Below are 15,833 nucleotides of genomic sequence, written 5' to 3'. Positions count from 1 at the left end.
CGTGCGCTTGGCAGTGCGAAGGCTTCATTTTTTTTAGTAAAAGCTGCGACCTATAATATCTGTGTTCTACTTAATAACCATCGCGCCAATTAAATCAGTGCTACGTCGTCAACACCCGGCGTGATCTAGATATGAATAGCTCCGTACTGTTCCGAGACGCGCTAGTTGCGATCTCGCTCGATCACCAACTCCGCACTGAACAAAGGCTAATTACCTCAATAAACAAGGATTTTCTACCGTACAGGGAGCTCTAATGTACGTGCTAGCGTCGTAAGTACATAGCGGCGACACCAGCAGAGTACGATAGTTAGTTAATTCATTTTGCTTCGACGCAATGTACGTACGAAATGCCACTGTTTGAAAGAGAAAATGCTGTCTTATGTGAAAATTCTACTATTTCTTAATCGACCTCTGATTAAATAAGAACGCACTGTACATACAAGTAATGCAGAGCACTGCTTCGACCGCCGATGGAAAAGTAAAGCGCACTGTCCGCGCTAGAAGCCTGTCGTCTGCTATGAAAACGCAAACAACAAAAAAGGCAAATCTGCTGAAGTACTATTTGGCTTACATTGCATAAATTGCTCTTCAAGATAAGCTATTATTTTCATTGTAAACTATGTTTTCGAATAACATGCGTGCACTTTTTATTTTGACTCGCTCACGTATTTTTCTTTTTTTTTTTCATCAACTCTACGAGCCAAAGCCATCCACAGTCAAAGCCAAATGTCATGTATTTTTTGTTCTGTGTCAGCGTCTCGTGAGCTCGTTACGTCTTCAAGAACATTAATTTCATCTGAGAACGTGCCGCCCTCCCTTTTGAGATGTGCAAAGATCGTGCGCAAGTCGTGCGTTTTTTGGAGCGCCAGTCACGTACGAGTCGTTCAAGGAATCGAAGGAATGTACTACGGGCGCTCGTAGGACTCCGCAGCATGTCCGCAGCTGATGGCTGACGCCCGTGGCTACCGACACGAGACCGGCTACCGACTGCGTGACAGTATGAAAGGTAAGTGACACATGTTATTATGCAAAGTACGCAACTCAGCGGAAGGCTGTGTTATCGCACGCGTACGAGGCGTTGTAGAGACGCAGCCTTATGCCCATTTGCGAGTGACAAACATTGTCATTGTCCCCGCTACCGATTCGCTATGACTACGCTCATACGAGCAGAAAGAGCCACGACGCATCGGTACGGCTTTACGGAAGGAAATTTGTAACAACTGAGATAACATGCATGCGTATGATGATCGATTTGTCTGATGAGCATCATAGTGAGCAGGACGCAGGCGTCACTCGCATTGCATCGTTGTTAAGACAGCAAAGCAATGCTGCAACGCCATTTACTGTGCAGCCTTGTGCTCACGTTCGTGTGCAATGCGATTCGTGTGCGAAGCGGTATAATAAGCTGAAACTAATGGTGAAGTGTTGACTATGCGCTTAGACACTGACTTGAACTGGGTAAACGTAATAATGTTAATAGTGAGCTGGAGCCGTGTTTTCAGCATAGCGTAGAGACGTGTTCGTGCAGTATGTGCGTGTGTATCACCTTCACTTGTCAGTAATATTGTACGAACGAGCATCCACGATTACGAAAACTGGCATGCACAATGCGAGATTTCATATTCTGTCAGAGTGACCATGTGAACTTTATCCGAAGCAGCAGATTTCATATTCTGTCAGTGTTGCTTTTTATACATGAGTGTACTGCCTTCACGTAGTTGTATACATTACACTGCTGTGTGGTAGTGGTTTAATTAGCATGGTACTGTGCGGTTGCTTATGTAAACACGTTAGGAGGCAGAAGGATCTGAATAGGCTAGTTGTCTCATGAGGAATGTAAGTGTGCTAGCACAAACAAAACAAGGACAGAAGAAAGACGTAGCAACAGGACCAGCACTCTTACGCGTCTACCTTCTGTCCTCATCTTGTTTGTGCTAAGACACGTAGGTGCATATAATTTAGCAACAGGCTGTTTATGTAATGCTTTTGTTGCCCATTTAATGCTTCAGAATAAATAAAATAGATTGTGCATATATAAACACGCCTTGACAAAGCAAATTTCATGCTGCTATGCCGAACACCTAACAAAAGCCTGTCACGTGGTCACTTGCTTTTGTTTCAGCTTCTGAATACTGTTTATTTTTATTAGTTTCTAACTTCAAGAAATTGCACGTCAAATTGATTAATGCTTCTTGACCTTATAATAAGTGCATTGAAAGTATTGCACGCAGTTACAAAGTGTGACCTAACACATATTCAATGCTGCTGCCTGCACAGCTCTGTCATGCTTACTGTTTCTCATTTCTCCCTAACTTATTGCTTACCGTAAAATCCCGAGCAAGTGCCCCCCCCCCTCCCTTCGGGAGATTTCAAATATGCGACCCATTCTCTCCTCCCACCATTTTCACTGTTTTCATTTGTCCAACGAGTGTGAATGAAAACAGGGAATGCATGCGTATTCAATAAAGCATTTCATTAGAAGCACGGGTGTGCATTTTGTATTCTTAGCGGCTCATCCACGGCCACCTTCAATTTTGATTCATGACCGAGCAAGGGCCCCCCTCCAAATCTTGTCGGATTATCCCTCACTGTAGGGGTGGCGCTTACTCGGGATTTAACGGCAGTGTTTCTTACTTTCCTCTTTTTAGACACATGCATACAACGCGGTAAGGTAGGCCGCTTTGCTAGAGAGAAAATTGGTGCAGTCGAATATGTAAATAATCCTCGTACCTCTCAGGAGTCGCATACACCTCGCATAGCATGTATAATGTACAGTACTCACGGATTGAAATGGAACACTTGAAGCGCATATGGCCGCTGGTATATGCAGCGCCGCTCGTGGATCCTCATGGAACCAAGGTGGTGCATTGGGGTATAAAGCAAGGGGGAGAACATCTACGCAGCAGGATTGCTCCTTCCGGTCGCCAACAAGCCGGCCTGTAGTTCACCACGCTGAGAGTGTGGCGCTGGAAGGCTTGCGCGCTTTCATATGCCGACCGAAATGGCTTGCCGGTGTGCACCTCTTATATTGTCGCGCGAGCAGAGGGCGCTCTCGTTACACGCGCTTTGGTGATGCAGCACGAATGCTGTGCAAGACTAAGGGATTGTGCCTTACAGTGTGCATGTAAGCAGTCTATTCTGCCAACATTTAAGTGCAGGGCCCGCTATCGTCGCGGTTAATCGCAGTGACAAATCACGGTGAAATGAAATAATGTCTGTGTTCTTCCGCTTTCTTCGCCCATGTTCAACGCCCAATCTGCATCGTGTTGCAAGCAGCGGCCAATGTAGCGTCAACGAACACATGTAAGGCACAATCTCTTAGCTGAATCCTGTGTCTTACTTGCACAGCGTGCGTTCCACATCGCCAAAGCGCGTGTAACGAGAGCGTCCTCTGCTCGCGCCGCAATATAGGAGGTGCGCACTGGGGAGCCATTTCGGTTGGCATACGAAAGCACGCAAGCCTTGCAGCGCCACGCTGGCAGTGTGGTGAACTAAAAGGCTGACTAGTTGACGACCGAAAGGAGCTCAATGCAACACCTTCGTTCCATGAGCACCCACGAGCGGCGCTGCATATACCGATGGCCATGTGCTCCGAGTGTCTTATTTCAATCCGTGGGTACTGTGCACTGCACATATAATCCCAATTAGCTCTGATCGATTCATTTGTTCAGTTATGCTCTGCTTAAAAAGCGCAAATGAAGGGAAGGTGTTGGCATTTGTCGGTTCGGTGCATTACCTGGCCATCCTTTTTTTAAATTATTTTTTGTTCTTACTTTAAGAACTATGGCAGCGCAAGTTAGGAGGCAGACACAAACAAAGTGACGCACAACACAAAGCCTCAAATGCTAGTTGATAGTTTTATACAGGCAAAAGGGACAGAAAACTGGAAAACAGGTAGGGGGGGGGGATAAGTGGGTCTGAGTCCATTTAGTTATGCATCACTGTCGGGCGAAATTGAAAAGTGTAAGAGCAGTGAAAGTACAGTGTCACATATGGTTGCTGAGTCGGTTGGCTTTCAAAAGTCACAGCCGCACTTTTGTGGCTTTCAGCAGCCTTGATATTGTGACAAAGTAGGACAGTAGCACTGGCAATTGGGCGAGTTGGTACGGATGCATAGATTTAGCACGGTGCAACAATTCAGACGAAAAGACGGGCACTTGTGTTCGTGTGATCATTCATTTTTTCATCTGCCTTGTTGCGCCGTTCTAAAAGTGGGAGAGACAAGAAAAACCAGAGAGCATGACAGATTGACCGGCTTTATAGATACTGAACAAGCAGTGTCCTCATTTTTTCATTGAACTACGGAACCCATGCGTTTCATTGTCGTCACCATGCCCTGGGAGGTATACGTGAAATCTGTGCGGCATTTGGCCCATGCTGAAAATTGTGTTACATCGTCGTCGCTATGCCGTGGCACATACACACTTCAATATGGCCGTGGGAGTATGCACAACTATGGTCCTGACATCTTGTTCAACATTCTATTTGGCTGCCAACAGAATGCCTTGTAATCAGAGGCTCAGAATAGAAGCCAGCATGTGACAGCTCTCAGCATGTGTTCTGCACAGCACTGTTTTGCCCCAAGCTTCTAAAATCATGCTTTGTTTATGGTACCACTCATGCAGAATTTGCCTTTGCTGCTGCATTACTATCGTCTAATCTCATTTGTCGTAAGTGTAAATACAGTGAAACCTCGGTGATACGATCACAGCTGATACGAATTTCGGGGTGATACGAATTTTTCGATTTTTCGTTGGTCCCGGCCAAGGCCCATTAGCCTGCAATGCAATGGAGTACGGTTGTTGCGAACCAATTTTCACCCAGTGACGTTTGATACGAACGTATGCTACCGCACAGGTACGATGAGGTGCTGTTGGTGCTGTCCTGGAAGATGCACCAAGCACGTGCGAGCGCGGGAACGCAAGCGTGGGCATGCGCGCCGCACCGCCAAATTGTCAGAATCACGGTATCAGAAAACACTTTTCTTACGGTCAGAATAAACCCTCAGAGATGCGTCACGGCCTCCGAGATTGTGTGCCCGAATCTTTGAAGCTCTTAAGTGCCTCCGTGTGCCTTCGCATTTAGATTACAGAGGATATTAGTGCCATGCTTCTTTTTCTAATGCGTCGATGCGGGCTCCTGTCGTTGTACTGTGTTTACACGTGCGTGCCTCATGCATCAGACATCCTATGAAAGGTGGACGAGGACCAAAAGAAGACCAGGACGGTCTTTGCGAAGGAGTCATGCCTCACAGTGTCAACATGCACGACCGTTGATTTCGCACTTGTGCGGGCATGGCCGTAAATATCCCAAAAACATCCCCAACACCTCCACGATAACAAAATCATAACACAAGACCGTGGTTCTGTAATTTTGTGGCCTTGATCCATGGCGTCAAAGCGCTTCTTTCGTTACTTTTACTGCAGTACTCCGGTGTCATGAAAAAAAAAAACATACTAAAATTTTAAAGCGGCTACTGCTGTCGCGGGTCACAACGCACCTGGTTCATTAATTAAATATGCGCGTATGGGCCATATATTTATCAGTACTGGTATGATTGCCGACATCTAAAAACTTAACTGACAATCGTTCGGGGTTCTTGCGGACATTGCTGCGGCCCTGAAAAACAATAAATGAAAATGTACGCCAGCTTTCTTTTGTCGCATGCTAATTTTTCATGCTTTCTGCTGATACGAATTTTGGATGATACGAATATTTTTGGTAGTCCCGTGAGATTCGTATCACTGAGGTTTCACTGTAGTAGTGGGGCATGCTCATGCATAAATATCGTTCCTCTCCTGAACTTTTGGAATGGGTATCAACAGAAGAGTGTCTGAAGATATTTCACCACCATAGAAAGGAGATGAGATTTGTCTCGTTTCTGTCTTGTCTCCCTTCTATCGAGGCTACATGTCTTGTGTATTTCAGTTGAGGGGTGATTCTACAAGAGATCAAACATGCATGTCCAGTCGATATTTTTGTTTTGTCTGGTTTTTTTTATGTTATGCGGGCACATTGAAAGCGCATGGAACCGAAAATTTTATTTCCAAAAAACGCTCCCAGCGCGGCAAAAAAATATTTGAAAGCGGCGCGCGGCGTCCTGTTTTTCCTCACTGCAATATTTTTAAATTTTACGGCCGAATTTAACGCGAACTATAAATTCTGTGTCGAAAACTTTTTCTGTTGATTTTAATACACATTACTGTGAATTACATCCATGCTTTCTTTATGCCGTCCTCAAAAGGAGAAAAATGTAAAAAAATGACAAACAGGGCCCAAATCAAAAAAGTTTGCCAAGTTTGATGTGCCTTGGTGCCTTTTCTATTTCACACAGAAACTTCAAAACAGTGTCAAATACACAAAAAAGCCTTTGCAACATTTCTGCTGTAGATAGTTTTCCTACAGGCAGCGCAAAAGAAGAAAAAAATAGTTAAAAGAAGCAACTTTTTTCTAAAAAGCTCATCTTCAAAAAAATAGAATAATAAAAAACTCCGGTCTCAATTCTGACGACAATTTTTTATCGAAAAGCACTTATGTCAATGAAAACGCGGTTTTAATATCATATGCCCTCATTTGCATTATTCAGGAGATATAACAGGCCAAAATGACCCTTGCTGTGTGTGCTCACTTCAGTGCGACTTTTTCTCAACTGGACTCACTCGGACTCAAACTCACCAACATCTTGCTCAGCCGGACTCACTCAGAGTCAGACTCACAGCTTGAACTGAGTCTGAGTGAGTCGACTCATGAGTTCGCTGGTGTAAAGTTAGCTTTTCCGATCATGGTGTAAATGCTCTTTAACGCCAATATCTCACATAATCGGTGCTCTACAATACACCTTTTGATCTTATACCTTCAAATAGTAGTTATGAGTGGTTGCAATCCAGTAAGGACGTTTTTATGAAATGTGCGACTCACACGAGATATTTCTATCAAGAACTTCCCATGCAAGAGTTTGCGGGAGGAGGTAATGGAACCCTCCCTTAGCACACCTCTTATCAATAAACATTGTGGTAGAGCATGAACGCTAGTGCGTTGAGGCACGTGTGAATAGATTTGAGTATAAATGTAAGCCGGTGTAAGACTGATAGTAATGCCGATAGGTGAGTAGATAAGTCCATTGGTCGGCAATGAAGGGTGGAGCTCGCTCAGACTCGCTCAATAAATATATGTTGCGCTTAGGGCTCACTCGGACTCAAACTCACTAAAGTTTCCCTCAACCGGACTCACTTGGACTCAAACTCACCAACGTATTGCTCAGCCGGACTCACCCAGACTCAGACTCACGGCTTGATCTGAGTCTGAGTGAGTCGACTCATGAGTGAGTTTGCCGACCTATACAATCAGCAGGCGCACTGTTATTGAGGTGCTTTCTCACTGCCTGCTTGCTTCCCTTTCATTACGTGCATTGTACACTCTAACCATCTTCCCCTTTCAACGCACACTGTGCTAAACAGCATACGTAAAAAGTTATCTCAGTCATTTCTGAGTCGTTAATTTCGCTTCCCGCTATCATGTTTTCGGCGTCGCAGGTAACGTCTTCCTGTATCATCTTAACCTTTACCTCAGCATTTCAGCAGCCAGAAAATGTGCGGTGCGGCACGATTAAGCCATAAGTGGCCGAAGCTGCCCAATTTATGATGTTTTGTTGGCACTTTACTAAAGTGCTTTCCCACGTTGAGAACAGCAGACGTCACTGGTGGCGCCAGACGGGCATTATCCTTAATTATGACAAGGAGTCTGGCCCACAAATTAATTATCACACCCCAAAGCATTTAGACATCCTTGGCCATAAAATATGAAACCATGAGTAGTTAAGTGAGCAAATGTGTGCGGCGGTGTTCAGTATAAACGTTTCGACTTGGTCTAGCTGTTCACTACACGGGATGCATGCAGCCCATGGCTAGGTCTGAGTATTCTGTGCCGATTACTTACGCATCCACAAAAAGAAGATTGCCGAGAAAAACATTTTCGTTGCGTCAATTTTCTTTCATTCCTGCTTTTGTTGTTGTCTTCCTCCAGAAGCTACTGCCATAGGGTGAGGATCTTCGCGACACCTGTGAGGTCTGCTAGCATTGCTTTACGCGCCTCAAGGAAACCCTGTCTACATCTATGAGAATTGCGATGAGGTAGTCGAGGCATTTCTTCAGGAAGAAGAAGCAATTGATATCTTGAACAGGTGCGCCCACCTTTTCTCTGATGTCTGTAGGTGAGGTTCTAGGCTGCAAACTACATACGCGTTAGCCCTTCAGAGGATGGCAGCAGCCCATTTTCGCACACGCTAGACACAAATAAAATCTGAGAACACGTTTTTCTTGACAAGCTACCAGAGCAAAGTAGATTTACGCACAATGCAAGCTGATAACCACTGATCACACTAAGTGAGCACACACAGCAAGGGTCGTTTTGGCCCGTTATATCTCGTGAACAAAGCAAATGAGGACATACGATATTAAAACTGTGTTTTCACTGACATAAGCGCTCTTCGATAAAAAATTGTCGTTAAAATTGAGACCGGTGTTTTCTTCATCTTATTTCTTCAAAATGGACCTTTTTTTAAAAAAAAACTGGCTTCTCTAACTATTTTTTTTCTTCTTTTGCGCTGCCCGTAGGAAAACGATCTCCTATAGAAATGTTGGAAATGTTCTTTTCTACATTTGACATTGTTCTGAAGTTTCTGTGTGAAATAGAAAAGGCGCCAAGACACATCAAACTTAGCGAACTTTTTTGATTTGGGCTGTGTTTGGCATTTTTTCACATTTTTTTCCTTTTGAGGACAGCATAAAAAAAGCATGGATGTAATTCACAGTAATGCATAATAAAACCAACAGAAAAAATTTCAACACAACGTTTATACTGCGCGTTAAATTTGCCCGTGAAATCCAAAAATATTGCGATGAGCTAAAACAGGATGGCCACACGGCCACCTCCAAATAGTTTTTTGGCACGCTGGGAGCGTTTTTTGGAAATAATATTTTCGGTTCCATGCGCTTTAATGTGGCCACATAACATATAAAAAACCCAGGCACAACAAAAATATCGATTGGACAGGCATGTTCGATCTCTCGTGGAATCACCCTGAGGTAATTTTTGCATCTCTTTCAATGTAGTTGCACCATCAGTGTCCAAATGTGCCATTTAAAAAAAAAATGCTGCCCAGAATATCCCGTTAACTGGAGTTGTGGTTGTGCTGCCGTGACCTAGCTTAGTGCTCTCTTTACATACAGTATAAACATTCACCTTGAACATTACGGTTGGCTTTAGATGGATTGTGGCAGTTCAGAAAAATAAGTAAAATGAAGGTTGCAAATGCAGAGCTTAACTGCTAAGAAAGAATGCCTGAGTTCGCCTCTTCAAAATGGGAGCTGTTTCTTCTGCAGAAGTTTGGATGTCATGTTTTAAATTCTAAAAACCTCTTCTGCGACCTTGTGCAGGTCGATCTTGGCCCACGACTGTAAATGGAAAACCAAAAGTGGCGGTGGCGGTGTTCTCTGTCAGAGAAACAGCAAAAGTACTATCGCACAACGAAACATTGCACAACTGAAGCATCGCCTGTGCCTCATGCTGCTGTTTCATCAAAGATCAAGGTCATCGCCCTTGGAGGGACTTTATGCATGGCAGCGTGAGTGGCTGAATGGTCTTCTTTTTGTTCTGTCTTAGGCCGAATAATAGTATCCAAGTGCAACCTCAACAAAAAGCGCAATGGTGACAATGACGTCGTCCACTTACAAGTGCACGTCTCAGTTTTTACACAGGAATGTCAGCAGCCTCAACGTCATCCGGAAATCCAGTCTTGCTGCTCAAGCAGAAGGAAGGAAAAAGAGAGACAGGATAGAGAGTGGCCTTTTTTCTTCTTTCTGCTTGTGCAGCAAGACCAGAATTTAGTATGAACCAGCTAATCTGCAAAGAAGTATTGTCTCAACATTATATTTGCACAGTACACGTGATGAGGTCTTGCTTATGCTGGCACGTAAGAAATTAGAGCGTTTTACTTCTGTCAGGCAACGGGAAGCTGGGAGGGCGTAAACAAATGGTGCTCCACAGTTTTCATGAATGCAGGAGTGTAACTGTTCATCGACAAGTTCTTTTGGTTTTTTCTACAATAGGAAGTCAGGTCTTCAGGTTTCATGCAAATACGTCTGTAACGGTTCAATAGGGAGGCAACTACTGGCCTTTCACAAGTGTTTGGAAGAACAACATTATGTTCAGGTACTGGGCAATGCATACTCTTTCTGTAAACATTGAAAGAGAGTGCTCCATTATTCCTGTTTACCAATACATTCAAAAAAGGTAGTTCCCAGTCTGCCTCCATCTCCACCATGAACTGAAAGAAATCTACTCTGTAAACATTGAAAGAGAGTGCTCCATTATTCCTGTTTACCAATACATTCAAAAAAGGTAGTTCCCAGTCTGCCTCCATCTCCACCATGAACTGAAAGAAATCTACTTGATAGATTAGATGCATTTGGAAGCTTCCAAAGCAGAGCGATTAATCACACACACAAAAAAAAGATAATATTCATAGCACACAAAAATAATTGGTTTTGGGCTGAAAGAAGCAATGGAATTATATTCCAGCCACTGCATTGTCAGATTCGTGGTGTGCCTTGGACTTGCACTTAACATGGGCTTTTCGAAACACACGTAGTTATTGCCCAGGGAAAAACTGAGGAGCCTCTTCAAGTCGTGAACATCAATTTGATACCTTTCTTGTAGGGCTGGATGAGCGTTGAGAGCAGCAGTACGCACTTCAATGGTCATGTCAATGATAATATAAGTAACCAGAACTGTATACTTCCATGCCCACTGACATTGTTGTTGATGTGAAAGTCCACAACTCGCCAATGGGTGACTGTCACAGTGGCTGCAAAATCACGCCCTCACTTCTTTCAGCCCAACAAACAAACATTTCAGCCAAGCATTTTTGTGTGTTATGTACTATCTGCATCAAATGAAACCCGAACAGCGGCAAGCCTTCGCAATGGTATAGTGCGCGCCGTCCAGTTATCACCAGGGACGGGTGCGCGTATGCGCAGTGTGGCCAAACCGGATGCACGCGCCTGTCAATGGTAATGACAGGACGGCGCGCACTGTACCATTGTGAAGGCTTGCCGCTGTTTGGGTTTCATTTGACGCAGATAGTACATTATTGTTTTTGCCTGATTAAGTGCGCTGCTCTGAAAGCTTTCACACCCATTTAACTCTTTCCCTGGAGAGTTTTTTTTGGCCAAAATCGATACAAAAATACCCATATTTTTTATTTGGCTGGTTGATTCTAAGTGTCTTGAAACAACTAAAAAAATTATTCAAGGACAGTTTATTAGCATTATACATGCGACATATTTTTTGTATGTTATAAAATATGCAGATGATTGACTTCACCGCACTGCACCACGGAAAGCACCCTAACATCTCCAGCCTTCAGTGCAGAAAATGTCTCTTTGAAATTTGAAATGTAAAGCGCAATTGGACTAGCGAGTCCTTGAAAACAAACCTTTAACGTGCTGGTAGGCGTTTGGTTACATCTAACGGCGTCCTCTGTCGACGTATTGAGGCACGATCGTCATCCGAATCCAGCAGTTTAGAGAAACTATGCTGCTTTTTGTAGTCACTGCCGCATTCACAGGAGAACTGCAATTCTTCATTTCACAACACTTCGGCAAACAAGCACTTTTCTTTTTTTTTTTTTTTTTGAATGGAGCTGTTGCAAGCAAGCACGCACCTCTTGCGCACAGAGGAGGATGCCATTTTCTAATTCCAGTTGCCAGAATCAAGCCCTTCCTTGACTAAAATGCATGTTTTGAGCGTGTTTTTAAATTTTTTACTGTGCCATCTGTTGAAGCCAAAGAGAAGACAGCTAATTGAATCAGGGTAGCTTAACTGCAGCGCCTTCAAATGCTTGTTTCAGGGTGGACGAGCCTAGCTCGTCTTTGGTGTGAGCGGTACGGTACAAATTGTGTGGACGAGCTCAGCTCATCTTTGGTAAGGAAAGGGTTAAACCATCGGGTAGATTCCAGTAAATTCACAGTAGAGATGGAGCAGATTAGAAATTAACATTCTTTTGGATGAGTTGGCAAACAGGAACAACAGAACACTGCATTCCTTCAGTGTTTACAGAAAGAATACACAGGGACTGGTACCTGAGCTTAATGTCTGCCCATCTGTGCATAATGTCTGCATTTGCCAGAGGTCAGCAGTTGCCCCTCTTGGACCGTTTACAGTCGCATTTGCACGAAACCTGAAGACCTGACTTCCTAAATGTACAAAACTCAAAAGTACTTTTCAACAAATAGTTCCACTCTTGAGTACATGAAAACTGTGGAACACTGTTTGTCCAAACCCTCCTGGCCTGCCAGTATCCGACAGAAGTAATGCGCTTCTTACGTGCCAGGGTAAGTGAGACCTCATGACGCGTACAGTGTAATTATGATGTTGGGGCTGCTAACCTTCCTGCGTACAAACTTGGGCAAGGGCTCATATGGGGAAAAGACAAGCTGCCGAAAGAAGTCCTTACAGGCATTTTCTGCAAGATTCCCTGAGCAGACTGGGCGAGTGTCTACACCAGGGAGACTTACACAGCAGCTGCACCAACTTCATAACAATGTCGATAAGAAAAAGATGACGGAGCACGCAAGAAACAACTGAGCACCATACAGACTGGGTGAATTGTATATAGTACAATTGGCCAGTAAAGAAAATGGAAGTCATATTTGTATCTGAAATCCTTTGAGATACAAGCGCTTTTCTGTTGTACTTTCTTCCATTACGATCAATGCAATCGTGTTGCCCTTTTTTGCTGGTGCCCTCGAAGGCTGTGCACATATGAGCTTAGAAGCTCCCATGATTCCAAGTCTCTTCATGGGATTAATTTTAGTGTCAGTTTCACCGGCATTGTTGAACTTGATGCGGTAATCGTGTTTCTCACAATAATGGTTGAGAGCATCGCGCTCTGAACAACACTCACTTTGGAGGATTGGCTTAAGAAATGGATAGGCTAACAGAAATGGACTTATATAATTTTGTGTGATTGTTGAAAAAAAAGTTAGAATAATCAGTATGAATTAATAATGGTTATTTCAAAATTTAGATCAAAATGAAGGGACAAGGGGGCAGCACTAGAATGAATACAAAGGACAAGAAGACAGGACATGCGCTGTGTCCTGTCTTCTCGTCCTTTGTATTCGCCCTAGCGCTGCCCCCTTGTCCCTTCATTATGAACCCAAACCAACTCGCCTACCTATTTGTGATTCTGTTAGATCAGAATCTTGATTCAGTAAAAGATTAATTGAATTTTAACTAAAAGAACCATATTAATCTAATTAATGCTGAAGGGCCTCAAAACCAGCTTCACTATTTTTAACATTTCAAGTAAATGTGTGCTTCGAGTTCAAACTTTTGCAACGATAAACAATGCCAAACATAGCCACGGAATAAAAAACAATCTTGTGCTCCTCTTTGGGCCTTTCAGTATCCCCAGAGTTGGTACTGACGTGACCAGAAAATCTGGTCATGTCAGCAGCTGAGAGAACCTGTTTGTCTGCCTGCAGGTATGCGTATTCGCTGCTTATCCTTCTCGCACGGTGAGGAGAAATACTTGCCCAGGAGGAGAGATAAGTTAACGAATGGAGTGTAGCGCATGAAAGAGTGAAACGAGGGAGGGCTGCATTTTGATCATCATACGCATGTAACTCCGCTAATAGAGCAGCATTTCAGAAAATTCTCGTGGCCACATGTTCACTGTAGTAAGGCAGAGTGACCGCGACTGGTATGCAGGAAACACGACTCGTGTAAAGGAAGTGAGGAAATTTGAAGTAAGGCACGTTGAAGCAGAATATCTTAGGAAAAAAATTGCTAGTCATGTGATATATACAGCTACACAGGTTATTTCTTGTATGCTATGCGTAAAGAACACTTCCAGGTTTAACAAAATAATTCAAGCATCCTTATCACTTTGTTAGATCGAGTTTTCACTGTAATCACTCAGTTCTTCTGTACCTGTTACATTCATAATATGAAAGTTAGCGAAAGTTAGTTTGCCTAAAATAACCTTCCTCATTCTTGTTTTCAATTGGGAAAAGTTTATTACCTGTTATAGGGAACAGAATAAGGCACAAGGATGTCTTGTGGGCTAAGCAGGCACATAGATGACTGTCAAATCTAGCATGCAAGAACAACTGATTTATTCTCTCGAGGTGTTTTCTCAAGGAGCCTTAGCAATACACAGGGCCGCAACCAAATGGAGCTGAAAAGCAAGACGATGGCTCCACAAAATATGACACCCCCCGGTCCCCTTAGATAAAATAATGCAAATGAAAAAAATGTACATGTTTGCTGTTGGCACATACAGAGGTGATGTTCTCAAACAGATGGTTCTGGCACCCACTTGTTTTTAACACACCCTAATTCAACATAAACCAAGTTTAAGCTGGGAAAAAATGCAGCATATGCCTCCTATTTTTAAACCAGAAAAGAATGCAGCACACAGAGTTTATGACTTGACATATCCTGATACGTAATATTTATTTTCACCATTCTCACACATGAACTGCATGCTTTTTAAATAAGTCTGCAGCTATCATGCCTCAACTTCACCAATTCAACCTTTGATGCATGCAATATTCAGAATATGAAGGACACATTTCACGATCTGTTGTGGCAAAATTTTATACCTAAAGCTTTTTAAATGAGCTTTCCTATTAAACCAGCACATTACTGTCGCCACTCTTTATACATTACATGGGAACTGTTTGGTCACCACCTTGTTGATTGCTTTACTGCTTTTGTGAGTGCTACAAACACAGTTTTGGTCGAGTAGTGAATTGTAATGCGTGTGGAATTTTCAGACCTGTTTGCTTGAAGAAATGCTGCACGCTGTAGCTGAGTAACTATGCTACTCATGTTATTTACATTCTGCTTAAATATCAGTGCTTGAAATGTGATAAGCATGTTATATCTGTTAGGGCTCTAACCACTTTTTGCAGGTTGCACAGCCACCTCATAACTGTTCCGTTGGCAATAGATTTCAGTATTTGTGTCCTGTGTGAAAATTTCGTCTAAAATAAAATTCACTTTTGCTTTATTTCAGATGGTTCGTGTTCCACACGGAGAATCCTGAAGCTAATTCTTCCAAGGCAGAGCGGGGCATGCTGAAAGTTATCAGAAGGCCGAAAGAATAAATCGGTGGTTCATCTGCATGTACAACCATCGTCAAGTGTTATCATGTACTGTTTTTTGCAGCTGCATAATATTAAACAGTCCGAGTCTGCCCCAGCAGCCCATATGGGTAACAGATGTTTTGATTAAGACTTCTTTTATGATGTCTCTGAAAGTAAGGCAGTATGCATTCAATGAATTCGAATTATTTCATAAACATGGCTTCATGTGGTTGGATAAACTAGTTGCATAAATTGATGTGATATTTCCAGGAATGACAAGTTCCCTGTGAGATTCACACACTCGTTTTCTCACGCAATTGACTAGGTGGCAGTGTAAGGTGTCTAATAGAAATAGTGATAGGAACCACCACAGTTCTCGAAGTGGCTGACACCAACAAACTTTCCATAAGTACCAGTGAAACATGGCTTATTATTTGATGGCAACACTGTTCCTCAGATGTGCACCATAGAGTAGCTATAGGTCCCTGTCTTTATATGTTTAATATGCTACACTGCCCAGGTGCAGCAATATATGACACCCAAAATATCACAACGACGGTAAATCGTGCTGTCTATGTGTGTTCGTCCATCGTCTTTTCCGCTGTTATTTTATGATTACGACCCAAAATATAAAAAGCTGATATATGGGCATATAAAAATTTGCCAGATATGGTCATA

At 43.1% G+C, this 15,833-nt stretch overlaps 1 long non-coding RNA gene across 1 annotated transcript; it reads left to right on the top strand.

Moving 5' to 3' along the window:
- Positions 1–730: 730 nt before the first annotated feature.
- On the top strand, positions 731–15,282 carry LOC125756978 (uncharacterized). The gene is made up of 3 exons (XR_007414966.1): positions 731–1,006; positions 9,435–9,622; positions 15,086–15,282. It is a non-coding gene; the product is annotated as an uncharacterized LOC125756978 (long non-coding RNA).
- The last annotated feature ends 551 nt before the right edge of the window (positions 15,283–15,833 follow it).

Source organism: Rhipicephalus sanguineus, chromosome 1 (genome assembly GCF_013339695.2).
Source record: "Rhipicephalus sanguineus isolate Rsan-2018 chromosome 1, BIME_Rsan_1.4, whole genome shotgun sequence".
Classification (NCBI taxonomy): Eukaryota; Metazoa; Arthropoda; class Arachnida; order Ixodida; family Ixodidae; genus Rhipicephalus; species Rhipicephalus sanguineus.
This window is presented reverse-complemented; position numbering and strand designations above follow the sequence as displayed.